Here is a 24,184-nt window from a genome sequence, read left to right on the forward strand (position 1 = left end):
AAAAATGACCTAGTCTACGATTTTGAATATGGATCCAGATAATCCAATTCACACTCCCATGCCAAATTCCAATGATGGGTATGATTTTGATGTGATACCACTTCCCACTAATCCCATCAAGGATTTCTGGAGCAAATATCATGATATGAAAACTCGAGGTGGATGGACCCTGGACAACCTCCCTACCAACCTTTGTCAGCATCAAGTTAGTGAAGATTGGGTAAGCAAGTTGGATCCCCAACCTGATTGGCGCCGTCTTAAGCTATTTGATGTAATATTCTTTAATGAGTACCTGCGTGCACCTCCATGTCTCAGAACCCATCCCAAGTTCTATGCAATTCCATGACGTAACAAATGGGAAGACAACATACACACTTTGGGTGAAGATTGTACCATTAATTGGCCAATGATCGAGCCATATTCTAGTGTAGAATGGAATATCCAAGGCACACTGATCTGAGCACTTCAATAGCATGAGAAAATAATGCGCAGCAACATTGACCACATCCTTCACCAAAGTGCTATCTTCTACAAAACATTGGAATACATTATGGAGGTCCCCAGCCACATCAACTACCATTTGCCTCCACTTAGTTTCAATCCCAATGAATGGATTATTACAAGCCAACTCTATCAAAAAGTTATCTTCTTAGAAGCACACCACATACCTTTGTTCAAACAAATGGTGGATATAGGCCACTCGAAAACAGAGTAAAAATTGTAATGGTGCCAAAGCTTTACAGCAGGATCGATTAACATGCCACAAGTTCCACAGTAGCCACTGGATTACATGCATGGCATCCCAACTCCGTGATCACAATAAGCTATAACTCGAGGATGGGTAATAAAATGGATCCAAGAGTATGTTGTCTCTATGTCAACATGGACTTAGGTAGCACAGAATGTATGTATAGAGTAGTGGCAAATCCCCGCTTGTACTTGCATAAGGCTAGGAATAATCTCTCTTAGGAATCCTCAACATGCAAGTTCCACTTGCAACTCCTACATGCAAGTCCCACATGCGATTCCTACATGCATGTTCTACATGCAAGTGTGGACTAGAAATGGGAGTCGGATTGTCAAAGTATGATGAAGCCTCATCAATGATAACATCCCTGGATATAATCAACTTTTGCTTGGCTAGATCATAAAGTTGGTACCCCTTTGACTCTATAAAATATCCAAAAAAACATTTGATTGACTTAACATCAAGTTTAGTCCTAAGTGCATCGAGAACATGAGCATAAGAATGAGAGCCAAAAACTCTCAAGTGCCCAATAGAGGGCTTGGTTCCTATGAGTGGCTCTTCTGGTGTCATGTTTTGCAACAATGAAGGAGTGGGACTCATGTTCATCAAGTACATAGCTGTGTCACATGCCTCGGCCCAATACTGTCTTGGAACATTATTCTCATCAAGCATGCATCTAGATGACTCTACAATCACCACGTTCTTTTGTTCACCAAATCTAGAACATATCTTAATGGTCTCCACCAAATGACAGGCATCGCCTTTTTTGCTGCTTTCTTCTGAGTCACGATATGCTATGGTGCCTCATAGAACAACTTCCCTATTTCATATTATTTATAAACATCCACGATGCACAAGAAGGTCGACTCCTCATGAAACACAATGCAAGTATAATCCATATACTTATTAACGACCATCCTCATATCATTGACACTTGGTTGTGTATGGTTTACTACGCCCTTTAAGCATTGATAAAAGTGACCAATCTATGCTAGGCCTTTGCCACGTACTTAGATGTAGGTCTCTTGCCCTTTAGTGTTTGTTACTTGCCACATCCGATTCAGAAAGAGTTGACCATTTCTTCTTCGTAAAAGGTAGCAAATTCAATCTCAGAAAGAGTTGACCATTTCTTTTTTCCTAAAAGGTAGCACATTCAGTCTTTATGATTCAAGAATGTACTTAGAGTCATCTTTAAATAGGCATATGACGTAAGTGATGATTTGTGCAAACTTTTCCATGTACTCAGGCTGTGCCAAGTTTCCATTTTGTCCCTCTACTAGGGTGATCCTGCAAGACTCACAAAACTAGTACCCATTAATGGCCTCGAACCTGCATCTTTCCAAGAAATTATTTTTTGCTAGCATTAATTTCTTTGGTAGGTCACTCTCATATCTGCTCTCATATAAACCACTGCACGAACAAGGTCACTAGTTTTGAATTTTTCAAAGGCATTGTGAAAGTCCTCGGGCTTTTGAAATTTGACATCGGGCAATTGATGATCATCTTCTTGATGTCTCTGGAATGGCATGGGACATAGAGTGATATTGCCAAAAAATGGCAATTTAGTGGCCCTCATATCTTCACACAATTTTCATGCAAATTCCTCATCAAGCTTTCGTCGATTGGTGAACAAGGAAGCAGGATCATTCATTGTTGTGAAGACGACGTGTTGAGATGATCCCCAAATATATCCCTCGTCTTTGGGAGGATGTAAGTTTCTCACGTCCACAGAAAACTCAGCGAGTAAAGCATCATCTGCTTCATCTACATCCTCTTTATCACTATCCAAGTGCTCGCCTACTTGTAGATAAGTTGCACTCAAATGATCTGCATGTGGCATTGGAGTTATTTGTGTTTTTTTTCTTTGAATAGTAGTGGCAGTTGAATCAATCTGAGGACAACTCCTTCGAGTTACTACTGTTGCAGTCAAAGATAATACAACCTTATATCGAGATGTTGTTGGTGGCCCACTTGCTACAACTTGAGATGTAGCGAGCAGTGCCCCTTTGTTGAGAGATCATGCTCAACATCATGTGATCATAAGTGAATAACACTAATACTTATAGAGTGCTATAAAGGAAAGGGTTAGATGTCCTAACCCTAACCCTAAATGGATTTGTATATATTCTACATTTTCAACTAAATCTAGTGTACAGTTAGTCATTTGTGGAGTGCTCTCTAGCTGTGCCCTCTCTCCTCATCTCCACTCTTCTCCTCTCCCCTCTTCATATTTTGTCATGGTATCAGAGCTCCCTTACCTTCCGCTCAGGCATTGCGATTCTTGAGAGAGTGAGAGTGATTGAGAGATCGAGAGTGTTCTTGAGTGATCGTGAGGATTCTCTTCCGCTGAGAGAATTTCGATTTGCTCAATAGATTTCTATCCATTTGATTGAAAGAGAGTTTTTCCTAGAGCATGTGAGTAATAGAGAGAGAGAGACCTTAGAGTCTTCATTGAGAGACTTCTTGCTTGTGTGAGAGTTCTACATAGAGTTTTCGCTTGAGGGTTTGTATCTTCGAGAGATTTATGAGTAGAAAGAGAGGTTCGGTTTCAAGAAACAACCCTATGCTTAGTCGACTGAGCGGTGGAGGACCTAAAGCCTCCTACTCTACAACTACAACTCTAAGGCATTGAAAACAAGGTCTCCTGAGCCGGCCACCAACAACCGTGCCTCCTTCAACGTCAAGGGCCATCCACGTAGCCTTCTACAGCATCCACAACAATCGCAACGAATTGGACGAAGACGACCTGCTTTCCTTCCTCATCAATGCCAAAGCAGCAAAGTAGACTCCAGCAAAAGAAGTTGCACCCAGTAACAAGCGCACCTCTGCAGCCTCTTCGCATTTGGGGCGACAGAACCTCTGCATCACTATAACCAGCCTCTTCGCAAGCTCCATGCAAACTACAGCCCAGCCTTCATAGTCGATGGCGCATCCACGACAGCAACCTGTGCTCTTAGGCTCCAAGCCGCCGACTTAGCCGACTCCTACTGCTTTAAAGCTTATGATAGCCTTCAACTAGCTCCTTCTCCAACACAAGTGCCCGGCTGCTCCTTCCACGCCCATGACCTATGCTCTCCAACTCCTACAATGACTGGCTCCACTAGTCCCGGCTGGCTTCACAACCAACCTCCGCTCCACCGGCCAAACAACGAATTCCTCCAATGGCAGCGACCGCTCACGGGAAAGCTTCACCGAGCTCAATGCTCTCCTCGACCGGACTGCACCAAATAGCCAAAGCGGCGGCTCCACACGGGCACCTCATATGATAAAATGACCCTGTAGCCTTCTTCTTCACTGAAACGACCTTCAACTCGAGCATAAGCGATGGGCCCAGAGACATTTACTGATTGATCAGTGGGAAGATTGCACATGATTTGATTTCACACACACATGCCATCATTGTAAAGCCTATTTGACTATTTTTTGGCACTGTGCACATCATATCAAGCCTTGTAAAGCCTCTTGGCTATTCCCTGCATCATTTGCCACAAGCCTTGTAATAGATTGGATTAAATATGGTAGTTCTATCTTCACTGACACTTCAGATTTCACTTGACACAGTTAGTGTTTTGCAATTGATTTAGACAGTGATTTCATAAACAGTTTGAGTACATTTCTTGCACCATGTCTACAACTATCAACCTCAATTTGGAGGCATATGCTAAGCTAGATAACTCAATTTCCGCACATAAAAACACCAAATGGAGACCATTCTTGTTCTTTAGGGAAAATGGGAGTGTGTTGATGGATCTACACCTAGACCATTGGATGATCCAGCCAGCAATAACTCTACTCCACCTGTTATCACAACACCAGCAATGGGATCTATAGTGGGATCTCCAGCTATACCAACAATGTCCGCATCTGTAGTAGATTGTGCCATTGCCCGAGCATAGGTAGAATGGGACAAGAAAGACAAGTAGGTTTCCACCTGAATGGCTTTGCCTTTCTGAGCATATGTCAATCTAGCTGGTGGTCTGCTTTCCCTAGTAGACCGTCTGAGCTGCTATGGTGCTGCTTGGGGTGTTGCTGGCAATTCTTACTCTTCTTCATCAACCTGTTCTGTAGATGACTGTGAAGTCGATGCTTCTATCTCCTGTGTAGGTGAGGTTTTCCATTCTGATTCCTCATCAAAGATTACATCTCTAGAGATAATGACTTTGTGGTTGATGGGATCATACAATTTGTATGCTTTGCTTTCTTCACTGTAGCCAACCATGATGCATTTGCGTGACTTCGCATCCAATTTCCTGCGATGATCATCATGTATGTGGGCATATGCTATGCAACCAAATATGCGGAGATGCCCAATGCGTGGCTTGTGTCCAGTGAATGCTTCACAAGGAGTCATACCTTGTATCGGTTCAGTAGGAAGCCGATTAAGCAAGTAGTTAGCTGTAGCTATTGCTTCTGCCCAATACTGATTCGAAAGATGCTTTTCACTAAGCATTGCTCTAGCACTGTCTGCTAAAGTCCCATTCTTCCTTTCAGCTCTTGCATTCTGCTGAGGAGTATCTGCACATGTGAATTGTCTTCGAATGCCGTGATTTTTGCAAAAGTTCATGAATGCTGAAGACATGTATTCACCTCCTCTGTCTGATCTCATGACCTTGATCTTTCTGCCTGTCTGGTTTTCTACCATGGCTTTGAATTCTTGAAATCTGGAAAACACTTCAGATTTCTCTTTCAAAAAGTAGACCCAACAATATCTACTGTAGTCGTCGATGAAGGTCAAGTAGTAAAAGGAACCATTGATGCTGCGGGTCTGGGCATAACCCCATACATCTGTATGAATCAAATCAAGAATACCTCGTGCACAAGAGGTACTTCTAACAAAGTTGGTTCACTTTTGTTTGCCGAAGCAGCATGCTTCACAAACTTTTCCAAGAAACTGTAGCTTCGGAATCCCAATTGCCATATTCTGATTCCTGAGATCTAACAAGTACTTGAAGTTGACATGACCATATCTCTTGTGCCATTTTGCAGCTAGTGGCATTTGTTGCATTTGAGCTGACATGGCATGCTTATCCGGTACTATAGCTAGCATCCTGTATAAGCATCCTTCCTTGACACCTTTTGCTACTAGCTGGCCTCTTTTGGATTTGTCTCTGATAGTGCATTCATCACTGTCGAAGATGACTTTGTAGTTGTGTTCCGTCATTTGACCTACTGACAAAAGGTTCTTGCTGAGCTTCGGAACATAGAGCACATCTTTGACTAATCCTTTTGTACCAGTGAAATTGTTCATAGGGATAACACCTGTCCCTTGAACTGGATTAGGTGTATTGTCTGCTGTGTAGATGACATTTTTCTGTCCTTCTAATGGCTTCATTTCTGTGAACCATTCCTGATGATTTTTCATATGAGATGATGCACCGCTGTCGATGTACCAAGGATCCTGTTCCACTTGGTCGACTTGATAGCTGTAATCCTCTTTGGGATAGTGTCTAGGTGCATTGTATCAGTCTGATGCAATTCCTCGCTTGCAAGAAACATATTTCCATGTTCATTTGCAAAATGACTGTGACTAGAATGTCCACCACGATGATTTCCTCTTCCTCGAGAATTCCCTCGGATTGACCGCCTTGGTCTTACTGCTTCTTGCAGCAATCTCGTTCATAGTGTCCAAACTTGTGACAGTAGTTGCACTGAATGTTTGACACATTGGTGGATGCATTCCCTCGTCCTTGAAATCTTCCTCGGTTGGAATGATTTCCTCTTTGCTGATTCTGATTTTGCTGAGGATGTTGCTGATGCTGATGCTGATTCTGACTTTGATTTTGTTGATGATGACCACTTTTCTGATATGATCTACCTCTATTTCTGCCTTTGCCTCTACTTCTGTCTGAAGCTGTGAATGCCTGATCATTGGAATGACCTTTACGTGCTTGAATGGCCTGAGTCCTGAGTTCTTCACCAAGTAGAACTGACTGAAGTTCTTCCAGTGTTGGAATTTACCGTTGGATGGCAATACTCTGGACTAGATTCTCATATCCTTCTCCTAGTCCATTCACGATTACTTGAACCATTTCTGTGGGATTCATAGTCTCTCCTGCTACTGCAAATTGATTGTTGTAGTCTTTGATGCGGAGTACATAAGCATGACCGGTTTCATTGCTGTTGCAGAAACTCTGGTTGATCTGGTTTCTCAAGGTGAGAATCCTGGCTGTGTTCTTGGACTCTAGAGAGCTGCGAACATATCCCATGCTTCTTTTGATGTCTTGACTGTGTTGAGTTGTCCTAGCATGGCATCTTGCACATTCTGCTTGATCAAGTGATAGGCATACTTGTCTTTCTTATCCCATTTTGCTTGAGCTCGGGCAATGGCAGGATCTGCTACTGGTGCGGAAACTGTTTGTATAGATGTAGATCCCGTTGTAGATTCTATTGCTGGTGCTGTGACAACAGATGGAGTAGAGCTACTAGTGGCTGGATCAGCCAATGGTCTAGGTGTAGATCCATCGACATACTCCCATTTGTCCTGAAGCACAAGAATGGTCTCCATTCGGTATTTCCATGTACCGTAATTGGAGTTGTCTAACTTAGCAGATGCCTCCAGGTTGAGGTTGCTAGTCGACATGGTGCAAGAAATGTACTCAAAAAAGTGTCCTGAGTTGCTGGTGCTGTGACAACAGATGGAGTACTGGTGGCTGGATCGGCCAATGGTCTAGGTGTAGATCCATCGACATACTCCCATTTGTCCTGAAGCACAAGAATGGTCTCCATTCGGTATTTCCATGTACCGTAATTGGAGTTGTCTAACTTAGCAGATGCCTCCAGATTGAGGTTGCTAGTCGACATGGTGCAAGAAATGTACTCAAAAAAGTGTCCTGAAAATCTTTGTATGAATCAACTGCAAATACACTGAAGATGCCAAGTGAAATATCTGAACCGTCAGTGAAGATAGAACTGCAGTATATAAAATCTGATTTGTATTACAAGGCTTGTGGCAATGATGCCAGGAATAGCCAAGAGGCTTTACAAGGCTGAAAAATAATGTGCATGATGCCGTGAGATAGCCGAATAGGCTTTACAATGGTGGCATGTATGTGTGAAATCAAATGCTATCTGCCCACTGAATCAATCTGCAATGCCTCTGAACTCTGAAGTCTGCTCACTGAACTGATGAACATAAGGTTTCAGGTAAGGTAATGATGTGAAACCGGATGTGAGCATATGGACTGACTCCGAGTAGGTACTAGTCGGGAATTTCAGGCATGGCTTAGATTGGCAACTTGGGGAAATTCAAAGCGTCCCCTCTATGGCGATCTAGTCTACTCTGATCTAGATCTAAACCAACCATCGATCGATGAAAGAATAGCAAATAATTCCTTTTCTTTTGTTCTTTTTAAGTGCTGGGTCAGATGCATCGATGTAGAGGCAAATGTGCGTGAAGGAAGTGGTTTTGTCGGCAAGGCTCAAATGTGAGTGTAACTTGCGCCGAAATGTGCATGTGATGTAATGAGCGCGTAGAGCACAAAAAAATGAGCGACTTTCCTTTTTGGAGCACCCTCAAATTCTTCCTGGATCAAGAGATATGACTTGATCTAGGTGGAGGGGCAAAAGGAGTGCAAATGTGCTCAATGATGATGTGTCACTGTGAGTCACATGCAGTGATAATGTGGTGTTGTGCCTAGCAAGAGGTGTGCCTGTGAAACTCTGTGCTGAGGTGGCAGGAGTGTTCACATGAAGTGCCTGTGGAGCATTGTGTGTGCCTGGCAGGGGTCAATGCTGCAGCTGAGGTGGCACTGCTGAGGTGGCACTGCTGAGGTGGCAGAGGTGACATGGCAATGCTGATGTGGCACTAATGACGTGTCCCTGATGACATGGCACAAGTGACATGGTTGATGATGTGTCACCGATGATGTGGCACTGATGACGTGGTTGATGATATGGCAGTTGCTGACGTGTTAGATAGGATGACAAGGTGATGACATGGTAGTCGGCTGCCACATGTCAGGATAATGTGGTGACATGGCACGTGGGTAGGATAAGGTTGCCACGTGGCACAAATTTGGCCAACCAAACCTAACCCAAGTAAACTTTACTGTACCGACCTAGCAAGGTTACTTTAATCTAACCGTAGTTATATTTGATCCACCACGTGTCGATTTCTGTGCGACTTTCAACCTTTGAAGGAAAATGGCGATACGGTATGACTACTGCGAGGCAGGATGCCGTGCGAGTCGTAGCGCTGTGGATGGGGGCAGCAAAGCCAGAGAAAGGATGCGCAGTAGAGAGAAGAGCCTAGGCTATGCTAGAGAGGCTTGAATGGCGGTGCTCGTGAGCTTTTTTCGTGCTGCAAGACAATAGCTTCGAGTACTGAAGGGCTGGAGTCCCTTATCGATGGCGCAGCCTGTGGAGAGTGTAGGGTCAGGGACGCTTTGGTCGTCGAGGAGCCTTCGGAGGCTGGAGATGCTTGGGCGCTGCAGGCTGCTGTTGGAGGCGGCTGATTGAAGGAGCCATCGGTGGCTGTGGTGGTTGTGAGAGCCTTGGAGATCGCGCATTCGGTGGCGGTTGGAGAGGCTGCTTGGAGAGGTTGTTGTTGGCGGCGGCTAGGAGTTGGAGCCTAGCACTGTGCGAGGTCAGGTCGATGGCGGCTGAAGGGAGAGCCGTTTGGAGTAGCTTGAAGTTCGTAGAGGTCATGTCACATTCGGTTGTATGCCAGGAGCTGGGGAGCCGTCGTTGTAGGATCCCGGTCGTTGAAGGCTGAGCCTTAGTCACTGAAGCCTTAAAGCTTGGAGTAAATGCACTGTAGAAGCTCGTTGTCTCAATGATGTAGACTCGTAGATGCACTGGAGAGTCGAGACTAAGGGTAGAAGCAAAGGCTCTCTCTCACATAAAGTGCAAAGGCTCTCTCTCAGAAATGAATCTCTCAGCAGAAATCTCTCTTTCTCACTGAATTTTCTAAGAACCTCCAAAGATCTCTCTCTATTGCTCTCAATGGATAACTCTCAATCTATCTCACAATGGAAATCTTTCACTCTCAAAGGAATGAACACTCAAAGGATTCTCCCTATCTCTTTCAATCTAAATCTCTCTCTCTTTCAATAGATCTCTCAGAAACTATCAAAAGAGATGAACGGAAATTCCTCTCAAATGGACGGAAATTTCTCTCAACGGAAGTGAAGGGAAGAATCTCACAATCACTCAACAGAACTCTCAATCTCACAATCTCTCTCACTCTCACAAGAAGGATGGCGCCTCAGCGGAAGGCAGAACCATGCTCTGATACCATGACAAAATATGAAGAGGGGAGAGGAGAAGAGTGGAGATGAGGAGAGAGGGCACAGCTAGAGAGCACACCACAAATGACTAACTGTACACCAGATTTAGTTGAAAAAATAGAATATATACAAACCCTTTTAGGGTTAGGGTTAGGGGATCTAACCCTTTCCTTTATAGCACTCTATAAGGTTAGTGCTATGCACATATGATCACGTGATGGTGCTATGCACACATGATCACATGATGTTGAGTGTGAACTCTCAACAGAGGCCAAAAAGGGTAGGTGATAGTGGACATCCTTTTTTGACCCCAATAGTGCTCATGATCTCATATGTCCACTCAAATCCTGCCCAAACTCTGCCTGAAACTCTCTTGTAAAGTGCCACGACAACCCAGATGATCTCCTAGTCATAACCCAAATCCTATAGGCACTGTATGAGGTAGGCTCTAAGGGAATCATGTCAAATGCCTTTCGAAAATCCACAAAGCAATAGTAAACCCTCTACTTCCGTGCCCTCGCCTCCTTGATGATGCACCTGAGCATGAGAATGTGGTCCATGGTTCCATGATCACACCAGAATCCAGCCTATCCTACTACTCTAACTCCCTGGCACTCCGCAACTCTATTGACCTCGGAATCAAGCATTGATGCATTAAATCTTGGACATGACATGTCCAATCATAATGGTCCTATAATTCTCCGGGCTCATGGGATCCCCTGCCTTGTGAATGGGTGAGATAGTATTAATGGTCCAGGTGCATGGAAGCCCCAAACAAATAGCTTCATTACAGAGCTTTTCTAAGATCGGGGCTAGGAGGTTAACCCTATATGCAATGAATTCAATGCATAGTCCCTCATGATCCTTCGCTCGGCCATTATGAAGCTTCATTGTGGCATCCTTTTACCCCCCCCTTAGTGAAGAGGGTGCAGGATGTGGGGCGTGGCATATGTGAGAGGTTAGGGATGGGCTGATAAGGGGTCATAAAGTGTGCGTTCATAATTATACCAAACCTGAGTGTCAATGAGTGGTGAGGGCGACCGTCCCTCTAGAAGTCTCCACCAAAAGTCCTTAAAGTTGTTACTAAACAAAATGTTCACTAGTTCCTCCAGGTTCCAACGAACGAAATCTAGTTTCTTCTATGTAACGATACTTGCATAGCGTCTCTGGTTTGTTCGTAAGACTGTTTTTGTTTTTGAATCTGAGCTGATGGCGTAAAGCCTTACACTCATCATCGTACTAGCTATTACAGTATGGTTCCAAGGGGTGGTGGGCAGGTGGAGCGAGTGGTGCGAGGGAAAGCGTGAAGGGCAGCCTCGTGTAGTGAGACCAGGGCAGCACTGTCCTCTCATAGGGGTATGAAGTCAATATAGGCGAGCAGTATGTACCGACGGCCGGGATAAGTAGGCGAGTGGTCGCAATTGAACCATATATCATGATAGGTGGAGTAAGAACTCAGTGGGGTGGAGGGTTAGAAATAGTAAAGAAAAGATAGGTATGATCAACCCCTTGAGGGAGAGGTGATACAATAAAATTAGTGATGCGAGATGTGAAGGCAAGGGATCCCATGATATAATCAACAATGCTAGAACCTCCCCCATGTGGAAAACATGTGAAACCACCTGAGGTAGGCCATCTGTCAAGACCATTATAAATAATGAGATCATGCATTCTGTCGAGGTCTAAAAAAGCCTACTCGTAAGATGTGATCGGACCTCGTCTGCCAGCCAAAATTCGTATCGTACCTGCATCCTCAAAGTCAAATTTCTAGCAGTAGAATGGAATCATCCTTGAAGTCGAGGAGTTATACCCAACAGACGATTGTCCTCGCATTGAAGTCCCCAACTAGGAGAACTTCTCTGTAGCTAGAAAAGTCAACAATGGACTGATAAAGAGCTACAAATGGAGATGTCTCATCCTCATCTCAATTCTCAAGTATCTCTAGCAAAGTGGGAGATCTTAGGAGGGAACTAGCATACTGCAACAAACAGGTCCCGGCTGTCCAAGTGTCGGATCCAGATCCAAAGAAACCTAGAATGTACATCTCTCAGCTCTACTAAAACGGTCCCCAATAGTGTGAGGGAGTGCATCCCTTATCTCATCTCTATAGGCAGACTCCCATGACCGCTGACTATTGGTAGTGGGCACTCTAGACTCTGATGTGTCTCTGTGTAAAAGACTATGTCATGACCTGTGTAGGATTTCGAAAAGTTCCCTACTCGTAATCATAAGGTACCATTACAATTCCAAATGGTGCAGGATAGGGTCTCGGATATCCGAGTCTCATAGACCTCGCTTCCCTATGTAAGGGAGGGGGTTGGTGCCCAACGGGGCCTTGTAAGAAGTCATCCATCTCGTACCACTACCCACTTGCCCTCCTTTCGGGCCTGATCCTGCTATTGCAACAAGGAGCGCCTCTCCTAAACCTGTAGGGGGGTGATGTCCTCATCCATGGAGATCATTGGCTGATCTCATAGGACTGACCTATGCCATAAAGCTAAAAGTCATGCCTGAGCATCATGGAATCGTATGATCGAGGGTTGCTCTTGCTTGGGGTCTCTCCCCACCCGCCATGCCCTCTCGATCCTTTGCTCACCCACACCTAAAGCAGTGGCCATGAAGGCCGTCGCATCTATCATGGGTGTAGCCTCAGTGCGAGGGATCCCACAAACTATGATGTCGAGAGGCTTGTTGGCTCTCTATTGCTGCTCCATGAGGGTAGCTGAAATGATTACCCTTGCGGGTTCCCGTTTGGCCACATCAACCCATCTGGCAGTCTCCTCAATTACAGATTGCATGCTCGCTTTGTTTGCTATATGTAGGTAGTTTTTGCTTTTGTTTCTTAGTGTTAGCCTCAATCACAATTTTCTTGAATCAAATTCCATATAATTATCCCTCTCTCTTGTTAGCATTTGTCCAGCAGTGAAGTCTATCCACCATGGGAAATGGCCAAGATGCCATTGCGATAATGAATGCATGGTAGCTGGATACATGCAAAATGTGGGATTTGCAATTCTTGTCGACCCCTTGTATTCTTTTCGTATCTAGAGTATCCTTTTCTCTTTCACAAAATAAGGAGATACCTTAAGAACAATTGAGGAACAATTATAGAAAGAAAATTACAATCATGTAACAAAAGCAAATCAATAAAACAATACAATCAACAAGAATCTAAGAATTACAAACCTGAAGAGGATTCACATTCTTTGAAGTAGTCAACAAAACTATAACATAGGCACATCAAGAGCAAGGACTATACGCGAGATCAACCTCTAACAACTTTTGAGGGGTTCTATTTCCTCTTCTTCCCACCTTCATATCTACTTTACCATCCTTAGATCTCAATGTGGAGAACATCTGCTCTTCCCCCTCATACTTGATTTCTTCCAAGTGTTGTTGCAGTGTACAATCCTCAAGTTTAGCTATTGGATGAAGCATGCATAAGTTTTCCAAAACTCATAATGAGTGAGTCTTGTGACCAATATATAATCTATGCAATGTCAATAGCTTTTTTATTTTCATTTGAACGCTTTTAATTGTCTAATTAGCATTAGGACACTAAACTAGAAATCTTAGTAGCATTAACGTTTTCATATGACCTCCTTTAAATTTTCTTCCTCTTCTTATTATTTTTAATTGTCTTCTTGGCTTGCCCACAAAATAGGATATTGCACTAGACATCTGTTCTGTGTTATTACGTACTAGTTTATGGTGTTCTGGTACTATATTTTCCTCTAGAATGGGACTCAAATGTACTAATGAAATTCTAAATATTGAAAGTAAGGTACATTACCACACCGAAACATAGTGCGTGTTAACGTGCAACAGATTTCTAATACACATGCAAGATAATTTTTGACCTCCACGTGATGTGTGCAATGGTGATAGCTTTAACATTTTCATGTGTAGCCCCCTTTAAATTGTCTTCTTGGCCTACCCACAAAATAGGACATTGCACTAGAAATCTATAGTGTGTTAGCACACACTAATTTCATGGTGTTCTTGTACCATATTTTTCCCTAGAATGGGACTCAAATGTACTAATGAAATTCCCAAATAAACTAAAAACAAGCTTCCAATACCACACTTGGTATGGACTTGAAATATAGTGTGTGTTAACACGCAATAGACTTTTAGCATACAAACAAAAGACTTGTGACCTCTGAATGATCTATCCAATGTAAATAGTTTTAACATTTTCATGTTATCCCCTTCCAATGGTCTCCCTAGCCTTTTTTTTTTAAAACAAACAGATTGTCTTCTCGGCCTACCCAAAATATAGGATATCGCATGAGAAACCTATAACATGTTAACACGCACCAATTTCATGATGTCCTTGAACCATATTTTTAGCTGGAATGAGACAAATGTATTAATGGCTTTCCTTGTCTTTGGAAATCGGATGTATGGAAAATCTACTCTTACAAGCATGGGATGCATGACATGTGACTCGAATGTAAGCAACTTTTGTGAGTCATCCATATGAGCTACTTTGACCTAGGCTCTCTGTAGTAACTTGGACCTTGGCTATCTATGGTGATTATAATGTAACTATAGATGTGTTTTACTTATTTGTTGCAATATGATTGTGATGTGAGCAACTTATTAAGCATCTATGATATTATTTTGGTAAAGCAAGCCTACTTAATGTTTGTATCTCGCTCGCTTTCTCGGTTCACTCGTTTTATTGACTACCTCTCCAACAAGATAGCAACTACAAATTGCAGTTCCCAATTAAAATAAGCAACAATAAGACACTTGATCGATCAAATTAAGGGTAGGGAACATGAAGTTATGGCACAAAATCCAAACCAAATAATTGAAAGCGACAAATAAAAACCTATAGAAAAGACTACCTTGAGAAGAGGGTATTTCGAGCTTAAAAACACAGAAATGAGTGTTACATTTGATGCATACTTTCAATATTTATTAGATATGCATTTTGCATGAAGTTGTTTTCCATGTTGATGCTTCATAACCTGACGGTAACGCAGGGATGGTCACAACAAAACTTCAACCTGCTTTCGAAACTACTCACTCAAAGACCATTTGTTTTGCGCATATAGTGAGCTTCCACATTAGAAAAGGATGTGGCTTGCATTATAATGTCATCAATTCTTGTGTGAACGATTGCATCTTTTGTGATGGTCAGAACGAGGGTGAAAAACAAAGTTCCACAGAAAGTGTTGCAGCATTTTCCATTCATACCGCATATTCAATGGTTTTATAGGTATGCTATGTTCATGTAAAATAATTATTGAGGGAAGACATGAATTTTGAAGATCCTGACACAAGACACAATTTATTCACAGTGGTAAATCTGCCCAATTTAAAAAAGAGCAATTTTCCTCTTTAAATTGAATATGAATAAAAAATTTTGGAATATGTGATTTCTCCAGCATGACCTCTATTGACTATACATTATGCAAAAAAATATAGCCGGAGGTCCTGCAAGAGCAAGATCTGCCTGACCTGGACCTATTCGTGTATTGTGACAGGCAGATAGATGGCAGTAAAGAGGTCTTATTGTGTATTCCACTAGCCGTAACATCTACTGCAGTGGCAGTTGTAGGCAAAATAATAACAGCATGGACATTTAAGTCAGTTAGTCAACCAACCCTCTCATCTTGCAAGGCTCCATCATGACAGATGTCAAAGCATGTTATCAAGCCACGTGGCATTCATCCCCAAACTCCATTAGCGGCAAACGTTACTATTCGACTCACATTTATCTGCAAACAACAGATTAGTTGAGTTACACAAGATGATCTAACAGCCAATACAGAATGACCCAATCTATGATTGTCCTGCTTCTCATTGATTGTAATCTCTCTCTCTCTCTCTCTCTCTCTCTCTCTCTCACACACACACACACACACCCCCCAGTAAAATGCAAGAGAACATGGACACAGGGTAGAAAACAATGTAGAAATGAAAGAACACATGGAGCTGAAGGAAGAGAGAGAGAGATGGGGCAGAGCTCTAAAAATCAGCATAGGAACTACTGAAAGATGGATGAGAGATTCTCAGAAAAAGGCTTTGGGTTCCTTCGCTGTGATAGGAAATGCAAGGGAACAACAGCGGATGAGTAAGAGTAACCAATGTAAAAGAGAGTGAGCACTTAAAGCTTGATATGTACAAGAACAACGTGTGACCAAGGTAGGATGCAACCTCCATAAGCTTAATATGTACAAAGAACGTGTGACTGAGGTAGGATGAGACCTTGCAGACATGGGCCTCACATGTAGCACCTTCACCCGCGTGCCTAGGGAACCAAGACAATAAGGGGTGGTGGAGGAGGGAGAAAGGAAGCTCCAAGTGAGAGAAGAAGATAAGGGAGATGGAGGATGGAGGAATGGAAGGAGTCATGTTGGTGGAAGAAGGAAAAGAGCCTTCAGGAGCTCCTCGAGAGTGAGAAGCTTAAGAGAGAGAGGCGAGAGGGAAGAGGCTCAATGCTGAGGGCTTAAGGAAAAATGCACGAGGGATCCTTGTTTTATAGGATTTGAAGGGCAACGGTAGGTGGCACTATTAGAGATACCTCCCTTATGCAAGCAGTGTCAGCTTTGTTCTCAAAACATCCTAAGCAAACATTATGGTCCTCCAACTTCACAAAGGCCTCTAGTCCCTCTGACTCATCAGACCGTCTCTCAAATGTCGGACATCAAAACAGGTTCACCTAAATCTGCATACCTAATCTCGGTAACACTCGGAGTTGTCAACAAGAAAGATTCTCTTGTTTCCATTAACGCATTTGCTGCTAGGTTTGACTCCTCTGATTCTTGATTGAACTCCTTTTTTTATCACCTTTTTCTTTCTGTAGTCCTCCACAAAATGTGCTGGCTAGTCAAAGCAGAAGCATTTCTTCTTTTATTTGCTTCCATTACTTGAAGGGTCCTCTTCATCATCGAATTTGTCGTTTCTCTTCCTGCTGGGCTTGCCGTTGCCAGGCTTGCCTTTTCCTGTGCCCTTGCTCTTGTATTGTGCAACAAAGGCTTTGTCACCAGATCCATCAAACTTCCTCTCCCTATCCTCCTTCTACAGGAGTAGGGGCACTAGCTCTTCGAAAGTAACTGGTGCCACTGTTGCCCTACAATCATGGTTGAAGCAAAAGCCTGGCTATCCAAGCCGAATCTGTTCGTTGACCAACCACTGAAAGCTGATCTCTGGACGCTCACTACCTTCATCTTAGTGATGTCTTCATGTACTAAGTACCCCTCATCCATATGCATGTTATAGAGCTCTGTCTCGAGGTCGAGGATCCTAGCTGCTCATACATGTCCTTTAGAATGGTCCATGCTTGTAAAGCCGTGTCCACCAGCTGAAAAAGTGGGAGGACCAAGTCATGCCAATGGTTATGGTTAGGACCTTTAAATCACGCAGTACCCAATGTCTGACTGCATTAGTATCTATTGGTGTTACCAATGCCCTGGCAGCATTCTTGATGTCCTGGGGTTTTAGTTCCACTTGTCGTAATCTCCCAAATCAATCTCACCACGAGGTGGCTCCGGATCTTCGTCTTCTGAAGAGGGCAATTTGTACCATCGAGCTTTCTGGGCTCCCCAAAGCTTGGATGGGAAGTCTACTGGCCATGACAAGGATCTGAAAGCCTTAGTATGAGTGAGTACTTTTAGAACCCATAAATTGAGGTACACCATTCTTCCTCAGGGCTCTGATACCATGTTAGAAAACAAAGATGGAGGTTACTTGCTGTAGCCAACTATCCAGCAGTGGAAGGTTGTGAAAACGTTACCCAGAAATCACACATTGCTAGCTCAAATCTCACTCCTTGTTGTGTAGACAAGTGAATATAGATTGATGCTAACACTTAATAAGCCATGCACTGTCCTGTCCCAGCACAGACCTATTCTGTCTGCCGACCTGCTCCAGGCACTGCCCCGACCTACTGCTCTGTCCCAGATCTGCAGCAAACCTGTGTTACTGCTGCTTCCCTGCTCCAGTTCTGTCACTGGCCCCTGCAGCAGTCCTTGCAGTCTTCTTTGTGCTGCTACTGCTGCTAGAACTTCAGTCCATGTTCACGACATTTGCAGTCCTTCTATGCAGTCATGTATGCTACTCACATGTCAGCCTTCATACTGCCCATGTGGCAGCCCTGCCATCGATGTCAGATTGCCCCCATGACAGCCTTCCTCAGTGCCCACGTTGCATCTCTCTGTCCCCTAAGATTCTAATGGTACACCTCCCCCACGTCCTCCTCATTTGGGGGCTCGAAGGTGGGGAGGTGACACATATAATCCCAACACACCAACAAGGCTACAAAACCACTTGAGTTGGTTTACTCAAACATCTGTGAGCCAATACCTAGGAGACCCCTTGCCGAATCAGTTTACTTCCTCATCTACATTGACGATTTTGGTCGGATGACACAGATCTACACGCTATCAAAGAAATCTCAGGCCTTCAACGAGTTCATGCAATGGAGGGCGAAGGTGGATCATGAGATAGGGAAAAAGTTGATGCCACATTGAACTGATAGGAGGGGAGTTTACCAGGAAGATGAGCCCTGTTAGTATGGCCACCGGATGGTTCCAATCACACAGCATGTCTAACAATCATCTTTCCCCATGTCCATACTGGATGCCCCTTCTTGAGTCTGACACAGCAGGAGGTCCACTAGGTCATCCGGGACAACCTATGGCAAGTTTACATTCATAGGACATGGGTATCCCCTCATAGCCAGATGCAACCAAAAGGGCCTTCTACAAGGAGCATTTCCTCCACATGAGTACGGACGTATTCATCCAAGCACTTGGTACCTCTCATGTGTACGGACGACAATGAGTCAGCTCAAGCTCTCATCTCACAAATTATAAATCGATGCGGTCACGAGATCATAGCCACGTGACATCATAAAACCTGAGACTCTCTGTGACATACACGAGCTAGAGACAGAGGTTTATGTTCTGATGTGATGTCTGATGCACTGCCACACTTACATGCATATGAGCAGAATCATGGACTACCCCGATTAGAGATGTGCCGCACATTTTGTACATGAGGTCATCCAACTTAGATCCAGAATCATGATACCCACCATATGTCACAGTCCTAGACAGGCCCTAACTTCTTCACAGGAGAACAAGTGACTGGGGTATGCGAGAATTGTGATCCTAAGTTCCAACTATGGCAGGTTAATCGCAGACTTGATACAGGTTCTGTGAGCGCACACCCCATCCGTGGTACCAGTCTCAACGTTAGGCCAGGACACATGATATGGCAGGAACAACTTTAGACACCAGAGTTTTTCTTTCCTGTTTTCTTAGATTAATAGTAGCCTATTAGATCTGCGGTAAATGCCTCTAGTTACACCCTATGGGGGTATACTCTCATGATGTTTCACTTCTTGGTCTCATTGGATTTTTTTGCCTTCTGCAGACATTAAAATCTCTCTCTCTCTCTCTCTCTCTCTCTCTCTCTCTCTCTCTCTCTCTCAGCACTTCATATATTCAGAACTGCTAGAAGCTAGAATATGGACTTGTCAACCCTTAGCCAGCCTTCACCAGAAGTCCCTCAAACTTAAGAGTAAGAGTCGAAAGTGAAACCCAAAAACTTATACCATCTGAAGTGGCGAATGATGCAGCGACTATGCATGCTATTACTGGCTGCAATCGCTTGCTGTAGTGTGGTACAGGCTGCCTTCAGAGTCACATAATCAGCCTCCAAAAACACTGATTTCGTTTCTTCCCTTGGTACATCATCGTTAATCGAGACAACTGTATCACCAGGGCTTGTCACAAGGTTGAGAAGAAAGGAAGGAGTTGACTGATTTCTTAAACTCCGACTTGCAACCTGCAATAGAACAATGAAACACCCACAAACTTTCTTTTATGTTACCTAAATGTAAAACTTTGCTTCAAGGAAAAGTTAAAAGGCTTAGCATCTAATTGTTCTGAATAAATTCAGTCTCCACCTGAACATCAAGCCTCCACTGAAATTTCCGATACCATGGCATGGATTTGCAATAACATCTCTACTGTCCCCTAATTGTTCTTGCAGATATTCAGACAATGTCTCCCTTGTATTTTGCATAAAACCCAGATCCTCCAGCAAAGAAAGGGTTGCCTCCACTGAAAGATTCAATCGACCCACTGTCATGAAGATTTCACAAATCATTAAAACTGCCTGCTCCACTGCCTCAACAGTTACCTGCAGCTTGTTAGCTGCATTTTTATAGCCCTTGCCCATACTCCCACCATCAAGAACAATATTGCTTGCAATTTTAGCAAAATCCAGAATGACTGCACAGCCATAGCAAAAAGAAAAACAGCACCAGCTCAGTAACACGTTACTCCAATAAGCCTGAATATGCAAAGAATTCTTATTGAGTGCAAACAACAGTCTGCCCAGACAACATATCTGCGGAGCTCGAAGCAAAGGCATGAAAGCAGAAGATTTCCACAAGATGAAAACAATGCCATGGAATGGAATTCTTGATCAAATAAAATAAAGTTTCCACATGTAGCGAAAAACCAAACAGGTCCAACATTTTGTGCTAAGCAGTCATCCAAAGGTGGTGGTTACAAGTATCGTTATTCAATGCTATGGTTGTGCTAAAGTGCATATTGTGCTCTGCACTATCTTCCAATATGCCAGAAGCCATCTAATTCCAGTTACAAGAAGAATTATCTCAGACACAAGAAGTTTTCTAAACACTGAGCCCAACACGCAGAAAATTGCAGGGCAAATTGGCAGAAATCATTTGCAATGTCAGATTTGGGCAGGCTGCACTACAATTTGGGCATCCAGTTTCTAATGTAGACGGGGCATAATGATGAGTCACTCCAAATATATTGGACATCTCTTGCAGCCCTTCCAATTCGAGGATTGTAAACCAGTTTCTACTCAATTGGAACTTGGCTTCCGTTTCTCCTCCGAAGATGGGAGTGCCCCATTTGATGCCACTCTTTATCAGCAGGCTGTGGGCTGCCTTATTTACTTATGTCATACCCGGCCTAATTTGCAATATACCGTTTCCCAATTAAGCAGGGACATGCACAAGTCCAGCACACAGCATTGGCAGGTAGTGAAGCAAGTCTTCCGTTACTATCAAGTAAGGCCACACAACATTTGGGATTGTTCTATGTAATCAGTCTTCTCTGGATTTGCATGTATTCACGGACAACAATTGTGCAGGTTCTTACAACACGAGGGTAACCCACAATGGCAACTATTTCATGCTTGGCTCTTCATGCATTCCTTGGTTCAGCAAGAAAGCGCCCTATAGTTGCTACTTCGACTTGTGAAGCTGAGTACAAGGTAGTCTTCACAGCCACTGTAGAGTGTGAACTTACTTGTAGATCTTGATGTCTGCCAGACCTCCACCATGATCTGCACTGGCAGCCACAGTGCTTTGGTCGTTGCGCGTAATCCTGTCTTTCATGTGCGTACCAAGCACATTTAGGAGGTATGGGCACAGAGCGGACGAGGAGAGGCGGCTGGAGGGCACAAACCCAAGGCACACAACGCAGCACAATAGGTGGAGCTGAGTTGGGCCAATAGAGCAGAGGGGCACAATGAAGAGCTGCAAGTGGTGAGAAGAGATTTCGGGGCAAAAGCAGCTGCTCTGTAAGGGAAAGGCTGCAAGGCTTGCAGCGGAGTAATGCGATCTGAGTTAGGCCAGTAGGGCAGAGGGGCGCAATGAAGGTCGAGCTGCAGATCGCGAGACAGAGATTCAAAGCAAAAGTGTAGCTCTCCTCTCAAGCTACATGATAGGCAACACTACAATTGAGGTAGGTACAAACACACAAGACCAAGGGCTTTGATACCATCTTGGAGAAGGTGGGAGAGCGTGAGAGGACAGGAGTGCACGTACATACTAACTATACACTACGTTATAATAAACAAGATGACGAGTATATACAACTTCACCCCTTAGTTATAGGGTTAGGGTTAGGGTTTGTCCCTATGTCCCTCTCTAGAATAGTGCAAATTATACTATTTCTAACAATGCACATAATCTACATGCATGCATACTCTTCGCAATTCATCCGACGGCATGCACATGTAGCGTCTATGTGTCGAAAGGCATGTAGGCACAAAGACATGCCCACAACACTTCTACATGCTGCCAAGAAGCACACCAAGGCAATTGTAGTACTCAGCTCTCCACTTCTGAACATGTTAAAATCAACCCTAAAGGATCAACATCCAAACATGAACATTGGCACAACAAACCATTTTGACCAATGGTCATCACCAGGGTAATCCATCCAAAGTGAGACGCCCAGCAGTGCAGCACGCAATCTGCACAAAGGCCCATGAGACTATAAAACCGTCAAAGGTTAGAATACAAACACGGGGACAAACATGGCGTTGGCAAGTGCATCACCACCCAACCATAGATCCTCGCAAGGATCATCTCCGAGCTAGAGATCATGCAAACGCTCTCCCACATAAAACTACGTGTCCCATACCAAGTAGCCCCATTTGCGCACAGACGTCTTTGGGGAGGCCTAGGCCTGGTGGACAGGCTCCATCCTAGCTAGATATTCTCAAGAGGCCCCACTCCTAGGAATCCCCAAAATGAGCCAAGGCCCTCACTTATAAAGTTATAGGGTGGCTTAGGTGCCTGAACCCTAAGACTGCCATAACAGAGTAGCTCATGTCCTAACTGCCCCATTGGTTAGGTGACGTGACCCTAGGTTAACCTTACCTCCATAACACGAGCCACGTTATGTCCAAACGTGGACACCACAGATGCATCTTTGCCATTTTACGTTTTCCATTCCCTATCCACAATAACAAAATGACGTATCTTTGCCATTTTACATTTTCCATTCCCTATCCACAAAATGACCCTGTTAAAACAGCAAGATGCACAAATTTCATCAGATTCAAGCAATATATTTGGAATGAATGCCAGCGTTTGGAATATTCCAGAAATAACTCTGTTTGGACTCGAAGTGCATTACTTGATTTGGACATATTAAGATTTGTGCAACTTTTCTAAAGTTGAGGATACGTTTCTGGGCAATAATCAGCCTATTTAGTCAATGAGACGAGGTAGGTGTTAACATGAGGTCTTAAGTTGAAGCCTCATTGCGCTTCATAAGTCTCCCTTAAGAGTTTCAACCCTCGGCTCTCAAGTTCTATCAAAAAGTGACCGCTGTTAAAACAGCACGATGCACACACAGACATCAGATTCAAGCAGTTTGGGCCAATTTGGGATGCATGTCAGAGTTTTAAAAAGTAACCAAACATGGAGAACAATATTACAGAGGTCACATGTGTTTGAACTTTTCAGGAAATAGTCAGACTCTTTAGTCCTGCTGATTGAAATTCAAATCAATTTGTCAGCAAATTTATGAAGACCAAGAATGCTGCTATGTAAGACAGCGTTCTCTAAGCAATCTGTTCGGAGTCACTAACAGTCTGCTATAATGTAGGACGGCTGCCAGCAGTCCCTATGCCCTACTTAGGAGCTCTGGTAACTGAAAATCATCCTTTACATTTTTTATCAGACAAGCTCATTGCCATCGTCCTTCGTCACTGTCCCAACACCTTTCTCCTTGGACTCCACAATAAGAATACTCTGCTGACGCTCCTATATTGAATTTGGGTGTTTCTCAAGGGGTACAAGAATGAAATTGACTGGATGTACCTGCAGGAGAGCCAGAGAGCAAGAAAGACGCTTGAGGTGGAATAAGAGCTGAAGGAGGAGCTGCCTCTGCCATCGCCACGCGCTACTACTCAGCTATAAATAAGTCGTAAGTCGTAGGAGACATAGAAGAGTACACTAGCAGGAAATGCTTGTCTTCCATCTCCATTATCCTCCATCAGCTGAGTATTTATAGCTGAGTAGTAGCGCGTGGCTTTTAACTTTTCCAAAATGAGGTTGCAGACCTTATTCACCTCATTTTGGAGCCACCCTTTTAGCTTTTAACTTTGGATAGTGTGGTGAGCCTCTGTTTGGTTGAGGTGGAGGCAGGCCTTGAAGATTTGACTTGGGTTTTCTTCTTAGTGAGTTTACATTTGCTCCATCAGTCGGGGAGCTTATTTGTTTTTCATTGAGAGAGTTCGTAGTTTGGGCAAGCTTCAAGTTTTTTTTGGCATACAAATGTGATGTCCCAGTGGAAGGATATACTACTAGGTTTATTGGGCGAGGATTCTTTTTGTAGGTGCATTTCAGAGGCCATTCCGAATGACATCTTTGGTCAATCATACATGTTTTTAGGTGCAACAGTGCTAGCTA

The 24,184-nt window shown here is 43.6% G+C and overlaps 1 pseudogene across 1 annotated transcript; it reads right to left on the reverse strand.

The window, feature by feature from the left end:
• Positions 1–19,414: 19,414 nt before the first annotated feature.
• Positions 19,415–23,759, reverse strand: LOC147885532 (uncharacterized; annotated as a pseudogene). The gene is made up of 3 exons (XR_015543496.1): positions 23,594–23,759; positions 19,904–20,231; positions 19,415–19,782 (listed from the first exon to the last, which is right to left on the reverse strand). The product of XR_015543496.1 is annotated as an uncharacterized LOC147885532 (transcript).
• Positions 23,760–24,184: the final 425 nt, after the last annotated feature.

Source organism: Dipteris shenzhenensis, chromosome 25 (genome assembly GCF_047967505.1).
Source record: "Dipteris shenzhenensis isolate YYH24624 ecotype China chromosome 25, Dip_SZ_1.0, whole genome shotgun sequence".
Lineage (NCBI taxonomy): Eukaryota > Viridiplantae > Streptophyta > Polypodiopsida > Gleicheniales > Dipteridaceae > Dipteris > Dipteris shenzhenensis.